The 9,925-nt window shown below is 37.7% G+C and overlaps 1 pseudogene; it reads left to right on the forward strand.

Moving 5' to 3' along the window:
* Nucleotides 1-7,859: 7,859 nt before the first annotated feature.
* LOC136380065 (phosphatidylinositol N-acetylglucosaminyltransferase subunit P-like) lies at nucleotides 7,860-8,265 on the forward strand (annotated as a pseudogene).
* Nucleotides 8,266-9,925: the final 1,660 nt, after the last annotated feature.

Raw genomic sequence — 9,925 nt, forward strand, 5'->3', positions numbered from 1 at the left:
CAGGTGTGTGTGTGTGTGTGTGTGTGTGTGTGTGTGTGTGTGTGTGATCCTCCAAAAAAAGGTGAGAACTAAAGTAAGGCAAGAAGTGGTGCTTTGGGCACAAAATTTTTAAAAGAACTCATTCCCCAGGTGGTGCAGCCCTTGTACTTGCTCAACCCTGAGATTGATGCCTTCTTAAGAGTGAGGCTCCCCGAGATGAGGATTTAGGGAGGTACTATGCTCAGTGTTGTGCAGGGGCACCTGAATATGAGTGCCCCCTTGAATTCTGCACCCTAGGCACCTCTCTTGTCTTACCTTACCCTAACCCTGCCCTTGCCTCAGCACCTCCCCACACGGCTCAGTGCTGTTGGGGCTCCCCACAGCATGGTGGTTTCAGGAAAACCACTCCTCCTACATGATGGTTATCTTCCAAGAGTGAGGGAGTTCAAGCTGATAGATCAGGAAAGGTCTGTGCATATTATTGGCATGGTATCACTTTGGCCATAATCTATTAGTCGAAATAGTCAGTAGCTCTGCCCAGAATCACAGGTAGAGAGACGGACACCGCTACTGAGGAGGGTAGAAGGTGGTCTCCTTGCAGAAAAGCAAGTGGTATGAGAGGCACTGTTGCAGTCATCTTTGGAAAATACTCTCTTCCACATCTTCCGTTATAAAATTTTCTTCACATTATGCCTGAAATACTATATTCCTAATTAATATCATAGCTTTTAAACTTCATCATCAGTTCAGTATCCTAAAGCATACTGCTTGCTACCGGACCCTCCTATAATAACTATCTTATTAGTACCCTTGCTTAAAGTTCCCAGTGGTCCTTCTGGATTATAAATAAAACTCATGTATTTTATACCAATCAATAAAATGTTCCATGATTTAGTGCCATCTCACCTATTACCAGTTGAATAGTATCCCCCAAAAAGATATGTTTAAATCCTAACCCTTCAGTATCTATAAATGTAATCTGCTGTACTTGGGAATAGGATCTTTATAGATGTAATCAAGTTAAAGTTAGGTCATGCTATATTCAGTTGGACCTTAATCCAATGACCAATGTCTTTAAAAGAAAACAGAGAGAGAGAAAGAGAGAGAGAGCGCACTGGACAAAGAGAGAGACAAAACACTGGAAAGAAAGCCAAGAGAAAACAGAGACGGGGTTGGAGTGATACATCTACAAGCCAAGTATCGCCAATGATCACCAGGAGCTATGGAAGTTAGGAAGAGACAAGCAAGGATTCTTCCCTGGAGCCTTCAGAGACAGCACAGCCCTGAAAATATCTTGATTTCACACTTCTGGCCTCCTGACTATGAGAGAACAAATTTTTGTTGTTTTAAGCCACAGAGTTTATGGTAATTTGCTATGGCAGAATGGAGAACTAACATACAACGCATACAATTCTACCCCTTCTATTCCCAAACACTCCTTTATTAGGCAAAGGTCTCTTCTCTGTCCTATCTTTTAGTCAATTACTGCATCTGTCTTTGTCTTTTCCTTCCCCTGAAATGAGCAAAGCAGTATACATACCTATAAATTCCAGCTGAGTTATAATTGACATCTTCTGGCATTGTGCTGGGCAAAGCTATTTGTCCCAAATGCTGAGTCAGAGTACATCAGGTATAAAGAGAGTTTCACACATTTGTCAACTTTTAAAAAAATGTGGAGAAGATAATAAGTTTTTTTTAAATAAGTGCTTAGACTTAGAAGTGGAACAATTCTTTCCCTGTCATATTATTTGTTCATCAAAAAGAAAAGTGCTTAAGTAAAAGGGTAAATTATAGAAATAGATCCTGCAGAGCTGCAGAAGTTCTTCCTTGGCTACTCACCTCTTCGCTGTCAGAAAATGTATGAACTGCAGTGGCTCTAATCAACTAGACCCAAAATGACTTCCAAACGGTAATTCAATAACCTGGAGCTCTCGCAGGGCTGCCCTTTTACTGTCTCCTCTTCCATTGTTGGAAACAGTGTCTGAAAAGCTCCTCGAGGAATTAGAGAGGTCATTTATCCTTTTCCAAAACTACCTTATATGGCAACGTATGCAAAACAGACACAATTATTTTTAATAATGGACAGGATGGGACATTTTAGAGTACATATTGATCACTTGGTTTGAATATAAATCATGCCAAATATATGGTCTACCGGAAAGTTCTGTCCGTTTTGGAATTAAAACAAAATACAAATTTTTCTTACCGTCAATAAACTTTATTAAATAATATAATTGCCATTATTATTAATGATTTCTTGCCAGCGTGAGGGAAATTTGTATATCCCATTTTTGAAAAATATTTTATCTTTTGATGCAAAAAATTGAACCAGTGCTTGTTTGATATCTTCTTCATTTTTGAATTTTTTGCCCTTCAAAAAATTTTGTAAGGACAAAAACAAGTGATAGTTGGAGGGTGCTAAGTCCGGGGAATATGGTGGATATGACAGAATTTCCCAGCCTAGTTCTGCAATTTTTTGACTAGTCCCCAAAGCAGCATGTGGCCTGGCATTATCATGATGCAGTATGATGTTCTTCCTATTGAACATCGCCGGCCTCTTTTCTTGGACTGCAGTCTTTAAATTATCCAGTTGCTGACAATACTTCTCCGAATTGAGCTTTTTGTTCGGTTTTAAAAGCTCATAATATATTGGTCCTCAAATGTCCCACCATATACACAACATTCTCTTATTCAGAGTCAAATTTGGTTTAGAGGTGGAAGGGTTAGGTTTTCCGGGTTCACAATATGCCCTTTTCCTTATGATGTTTTCGTAGGTAATCCACTTTTCATCCCCAGTTATCATCCGGTTCAAGAAGGGCTCGATTTTGTTCCGATCAAGCAGAGATGTGCATATGACGACTCAATCATCCAAATTCTTCTGACTTAATTCATGTGGCTTGAATATTTCCACACCAATCCTATCTTCCGAATATGGTCTGAAATGGTTTGCTGAGCTGAATTAAGCCTTTCTGCAATCTCCGATGTTGTCAGAAAAGGATCTTGCTCCAACATGGTCTTAACAACATCGTCATCGATCAAAGATGATCACCCAGAACATGGCTTATCAGAAAGGTCGAAATCAACTGTTTCAAATTTTTCGAACCATCTTCTGCATGTCCTATCAGAAACTGTACCTTCACCAAACACTTTCAATAAATTTCTACATGCTTCTGTAGCATTTCTTCCTTGTTGAAATTCGTAAAAAATACAGTGGCGTAAATGAACTTTATCAGTAGCCATGGGTACACTATCGCTTCACACATAAGACTAACGTGAATCAACTTTTAGTTAATTTGCTACATCAGTATGTATACATTAAGTGATAAAAATAGAGAGGCACACATGCGCCAAATAAACATGTGCTTATGTGTCGAAACTTGTTGTGATAGAAACGAACAGAACTTTCCGGTAGACCTGATATTTGAGGGGCCGTATCTGGAATGCAGAACGTGATCAATTGTCCTATTGGATCCTATGATGAATGGTCTACACCTGGAGCCCTGAATACCTGAGTATCACACCTTTACAGATAAGTAGCCAACCTGGAAGGCATTTAGGAGAATGAGCAAGATGGAAAAGAAGTTTAAGAAATAGCAGAATAGTACTGTGATGTTTAACTTGAAGAGTAGAAGTTTCAGGGGAAAAAATTTAATTACTTCAATTTATAAGAAAGACTTTTCTAATAAAGAATGAGATTTATTTTTTGAACCCCAAAGAGTAAAGCTATCAGCAGTAAATGGAAGTTACAGGAAGAAAATTCTGAATTGTCATAAAAAAGATTCTTAAAAATCAAGTTAGTAACTGTGAATGTCCCTGAAAATATTCATGCAAAGATTTATAACTTCTCAACAATGTCTTATTTATCTTTATAGCCCTATTGTATAGCAAAGTTACTCCCACATAATAAATTATTAATAAGTAGTTTAGAAATAAAAGGAAATTCAAATGGTCCCCTTTGAACCTAGGATTCTAGTACCTTAGAATTGCAAAAGAAACTCAATTATGAGTCACTATTTTTTCCTTTCACTGTGTCACATAGTCATAATTTCTTTTAGCTGGATGTATACCCCTCAGGAAAATAAAGAAGGATCCCAAACATATCAATAAGGACATTTTAGATAGTACTATACAGCAATTAAGTGTGAAATGTGAAACATTTTACAAGATTCAAATACACACATTTGCATATACACTTAATCCCTCTAAAATTCCTCTTATTCAATGCAAAAAGTGAGCTGCAATTTATCAAACCTTTAGCACAAGCATTATGCTCAGTGCTTTCATATTCATTCAAAAGCATTTGCTGAATGCTGATGGAGATCCAGCCATGCCTAGTACTTTCAGTCTATTTAGTGAAATAGGAAGTCATATCTCCACTTGAAGGCCAGAGGAGTTATGTAACTTGTTCAAGTTCAGGCTGTCACTAGCTAATAGAGAGCATTTGTGGAAAAAAATAAAAGTACCTCTTCTTCAAGACCTTTTACTTTCATTTGTCAAAAAATGTATCATGATGTCCTATATTATTAGAACAAGAAACTTTACTGTCCTCTGTCACAAAATTATCTCGATAAATATTCAAATTAATAATGTTTATGATACTTTAGATGGGACTTTTTGTGACGTGCACAATATACTCAACAATAAATGATAATCCTATATGAGATCTAATAAATGCAGCACCCGGGATTTTACTCCAAAATACTACTACTGACTCCCACCCTAAGTGAGAATGATCAAGAATTTCACACGAATTACCTAACACTCTGCCACATATTACTGCTGTCTCATGTCAGCACTGTTTCATACTCAAATAACTCATACCTATTATATGGTCACAAACCCACTGAATACACAGGAAACAAATAATGACAGATAAATGGGAAAGGTTTCTCAGAAAGCCTATCGTCAACATCTCCCAGACAAAAAATGGCTTCTCCAAAGCTCAATTGTACCAACCAGGCAAAGTTAAAAATATTCTTATGATTAGTATAAAACATTCTCACAAATGTCAACCAAATAATCAGAATCTGAATGTCTTAATTATTACAAAAAGACAAATCAGATTCCACTAAAATTCCTAAGTGATTCAGATAAAGTTCAAAGTCAAGTCAAAGTGCTTCAGATCAGAACTCAGGCAAATTCTGGAAGAAGGATTTTTAGATAACAAGATCTTTATGAAAAGGTTTTGATTTTTCCTTGGGATGATATCCCAGAATGAGAAATGGCCTAAATACCTACTGAAAATTAAAATATACTTAGAAAGAACAATGTATGTTTCTGTGGTGCTGTAGTCATTCAAAGCACACTTTTTGGGTCTTTACTATATTGCAGGTTTTATACTAGATGCTGAAAACACAGTGATGATCAAATATAGACCATGCTCTGCTCTTATTTCAGCAGGAAAAAGTAATGTATAAAAGGAAAGTGTGATAAGTGCTACAATAGGGATCTAAATGAACTGCAGTTGGCCCATTTGATGGTGCCTTGATCAGTTCTCCATACACGAGTTCTTGGAATTTAGGTAAACAGAGGTCACAAAAATTTAAGTAAGCTTTAAAATTAACTTAAAAACAATCGCTATCATCATACCTATCTATCACACAGTAAACTTGTAATTATTTATGGGATGAATAAATAAATGAATCTTCCCACTTACAAATTAAAGTTGGCCTATAAACAAACAGCCACATCAATTATAACAGTAGTGAGCATAAATACAATTTTTTTTTTAAATAGCCAGAAACCAAAGTTGATTTGAATTGAGAGAAGTCATTTAAATACAAATTTCATACTGACCAGCTTTAAACATATGTAAATTATTTGTGATGTTCCTTTCAGCATCTCATAACATATTTATTTTTATTTTCAAAGCCATGTGGAAAATTTTTTCGCATAAGTTCCTACTTTATGTATCAATCTGGCTTTGGCAAGAGCGATCAATTATGAGGAACTCTAATAATTTCCATTGCTATTAGCCATCTAGACAGAAAAAGTCTGGGTTTAAATGCAAAAGAGGGATTATCTTGGCCTGTAGTAGCACAGGGGATAAAGTGTTGACCAAGAATGCTGAGGTCACTGGTTCAAAGCCCTAGGCTTTCTGGATCAAGGCACATACAAAAAGCAACTATGAGTTGATACTTCCCACTCCTACTCCCCCTTCTCTCTCTCTCTCTCTCTCTCTCTCTCTCTCTCTCTCTCCTCTAATATAAATAAATAAAATCTCTAAATAAATAAATGCAAAAGAGAAAGAGATGAGCAGATAGAGACTCCTCTTCTATGGAGAAGACCTATACACATGATAATTTGAGATGAAGTTTTGTACCTTCAATAAAGTTGTAACCACTCTGCCTTGTTTTAACCAAGACATCCAATGGACATTTCCTGAAATATTAGGAAAAATGCTAAATACCTTACTCACTTGGTCATTTATTTCTGTGTTTTAGACCTCTTTTTTTACAATTGAATTTATTGAGGTGACATTGGTTAATAAAATTATATAGGTTTCAAGTGGATAATTCTGTAACACATCATCTGTATATTGTATTGTGTTCATCACCCCAAGTCAAGTCTCCTTCCATCACCATTTATCCCCCTGTACCCTCTTCTATCTTCCCCACCTCACATTCCCTCTGGTAATCACCATATTGCTGTCTGTGTCTATGAGGTGTGTTTTTTTTCCTTTGCTTAATTAGACTTCATTTTGTTCCTCTCACGTTCTATTATAAATAACCTGAGGAGGGAACCGGTCTGTGAAGCTCTCACATCAGCACTTAGCCAGTACCATAGGCAATAAAGCACTTACAAAAGGCTTTGTAAGCCAACTCACATAGGAAATACAGAAGTTGGCACTTTTGAAAAACATATTTGGTCCTGGCCAGTTGGTTCAGTGGTAGAGGGTTGGCCCAGTGTGTGTATGTCCCATCTTTGATTCCCGGTCAGGACACACAGGAGAAGTGTCAATCTGTTTTTCTACTCCTCCCTTTTCTCTCTCACTCCCTCTCTCTCTCTCCTTTCTCTTCCTGAAGCCATGGCTCAGTTGGTTCAAGCACATCGGCCCCAGGCATTGAGGATGGCTCTGTAGAGCCTCTGCCTCAGGTGCTAAAAATAGCTCAGTTGTGAGCATGGCCTCAGATGGGCAGAGCATCATCCCTAGATAGGGGTTGCCGGGTGGATTACAGTCAGGGGAAATGTGGGAGTCTATCTCTCTATCACCTCTCCCCTCCTCTTATTTGGAAAAGAAGGGGAAAAATAAACATACATTTACATAATGTCTGATGTGAATGAGAATCACAAGACCAGAATTAAAAGAGACCTGTACAGTATTCAGAATAATATTGTCAGCAATGTGTTTATCCTTACAAGCTTCTTCCATCCTAATTCCTATCTCCACCACCACATACCAGAAAATAGTTTCCTTTTCCATGTGCAGTCTACAGCACGTTAGATAAGAAAGAATGGAGAATATAAATATAACTTTATACGGTGGGAAAGCTCCAGCCAGGTGAGGGTGTTGGTGTACCTGTGCCACGGTGAAGCCAGGTGACGATTTGTTCTTTCCCTGAAATTCTCCTCTCTTGCCACCCCACACTGCTCCCTGCTCAGTGCTCACCCAGGAGATTAAGCGCAGAAGTGGCCAAGCTGTCTGGAGGATCCGAGTGTGTTTCAAACACCGGTGGGTAGACCATTCCACCAGAAATTTTCTGCCCATCTGTGAGAGAGTTAACCACCCAGATATTATATGAAGATTATAGACTCAGTGATCTTAGTCCAATTTGCTTATGCTCAGGGTGATTTCTGCCTTAGTGGTCCCTGAAATAATTTTCTTGTTTACACTGGTCCCAAGGTATAAAAAGATTAAAAACCACTAGCAATAGGGGGAAATGGTGGAAAATTCACCATCAACATTGCCAGAAAGAGCAATTTACAGTTTTGTTCTTTTCTTAAGCAACCCATTTGACATCGTACTATTGATACCTCTCTTGTAGGCTTTTAACCCTCGGTCTTGTCTAAATTTCTTAGGCTTCATTTATTGGCTTCAAAAATATTGAGCAATTGCATTGCTTGTCTATCTCCATATTACTTTCGTAATCAGTTTCATACTCTTATTTGGAAATAACATAAGTATCTCTTCACTTAAATCCATTAATACAATCACAGGTCACTGTGCTAATAATCACCAGCAGAAGAAGTGCCAAGAAGAGGTATTCCTGGCATTGAGATATTTCTATTACTGAAGTAAACCAAATGTTTCTTTGTGTCATCGAAGAACTTTACAACAAAAACTGAATTGTGTATAAACTAACACCACACATTCATTAAATGTTTTTGACAAAAATTTATTGAAAAACAGGCATGGTGTTTGTGTACTCTCTTAGACAAATGAACAATACAGGTTTATGCCCTATCTTCCGTGGGTGTATGCATGTAGATAAGGAACTGCACAGGCAAAAATGTTAATAGTTCCATATGCATTAGCAATATAAGAAAATTACTAAAGAGAGACATTCCATCAGGTACTCACAGGGTAAAAATTTTGTGTTCCTCTAGCTTTTTTTTTTTTTTGCTATTGTGGTTTAATTAAAAAGTTTCCTATTACCCCTAAGAGTTTGAATACAAATATTTCTAATACTTACTTCCAGGTCTATATAAAGTTCCCTCAACTTCACTCTTCTCCTCAATTCAGTCAAATGTACATCTGCTTGACATAGGCACTAGTGCTAGGCAACTAAGATGAGATTATATTCATTCAACAGAAATTTATTACAATTATGTGCAAAATTTCTATCAAGAACTAGAGTACTAACTAAGGCAGGGGTCGGAAACCTTTTTGGCTGAGAGTGCATGAATGCCACATATTTTAAAATGTAATTCCATGAGAGCCATACAATATGTTTAACACTAAATACAAGTAAATGTGTGCATCATATGTAAGTAAGACCAACACTTTTAAAGTACAATAAGTCTCTGAATTCTTTTTAGTAATGTTGTTATGTTGTTGCTAATCAATGATGAATAAAGTACTTCTTACCATTAATGTGACTTCTGGTGCTGCATGGTTTTGCTGATGGCTTTGTAGTCTGGTTGATAGATACATGGTGAGGTTAAGCTTCATGCAGGCATTGAGACTTCTATCCATTAAACGTGATCATAGGTTGGTCTTAACGTTCTTTAGATGTGAGAAAGACTGCTCACATGCATACGTAGAGCCAAACATTGTCAGAACAGCAATACTCACACGCTGCAGTGTGTGGTATGTGATGGGAAGCACATTCCAAGTTTTGACAATCAGCTGGTCCACAGGTTGAAGTTTTTTCATTTCTCCACACTGGTGTTTGCTCACCAACTCTGCTTACTGTCGTGCAAGTCTTTCCAAATCTTCACTCAGTGACTTGAACTTATTCACCCACATGTCTGAGGCCTTCAGATCAGAAGCTTGTAGCTCAAAATCTCTGATGGAGACACCTGGAATGTAACTCAGGAAGGCGCTGTCCACTGCACACTCGTGTGGATGGGTGATGAACTTAAAAAGATGAGTGCACTCATGAAATTCTCCAAAGCGCGCTTTGAATGACTGCAGGAGATTAGAAGTGAAGCCCACTAGCTGCTGGAGATCAAGATGTTGAGCAGAGTCACTTGCTGTGCATGTATCTTTAAACTCTCCCAGTTTTTCAAAGTGTAGTAAAAGACCTGTTTCAATGTTGGCAATGAAGAGTTCCAGCTTGTTTTCAAATGCAAACACTGCTTGTTGAAGGGATAAGACTGTATTTCCAGTGCCTTGCATTTTCACATTGAGCTGGTTCAGATGTTCAGTCATGTCTACAAGATAGTAGAACTTCAGGAGCCACTCAGTGTTAGCCAACTCAGGATGCTCGATGTTTTTCATTACAAGAAAAGTCCAGATTTCACTCAGACAAGCCGCGAAACGGCTGAGCACCTTCCATCTTGA

This window comes from Saccopteryx leptura, chromosome 8, assembly GCF_036850995.1.
Source record: "Saccopteryx leptura isolate mSacLep1 chromosome 8, mSacLep1_pri_phased_curated, whole genome shotgun sequence".
Classification (NCBI taxonomy): Eukaryota; Metazoa; Chordata; class Mammalia; order Chiroptera; family Emballonuridae; genus Saccopteryx; species Saccopteryx leptura.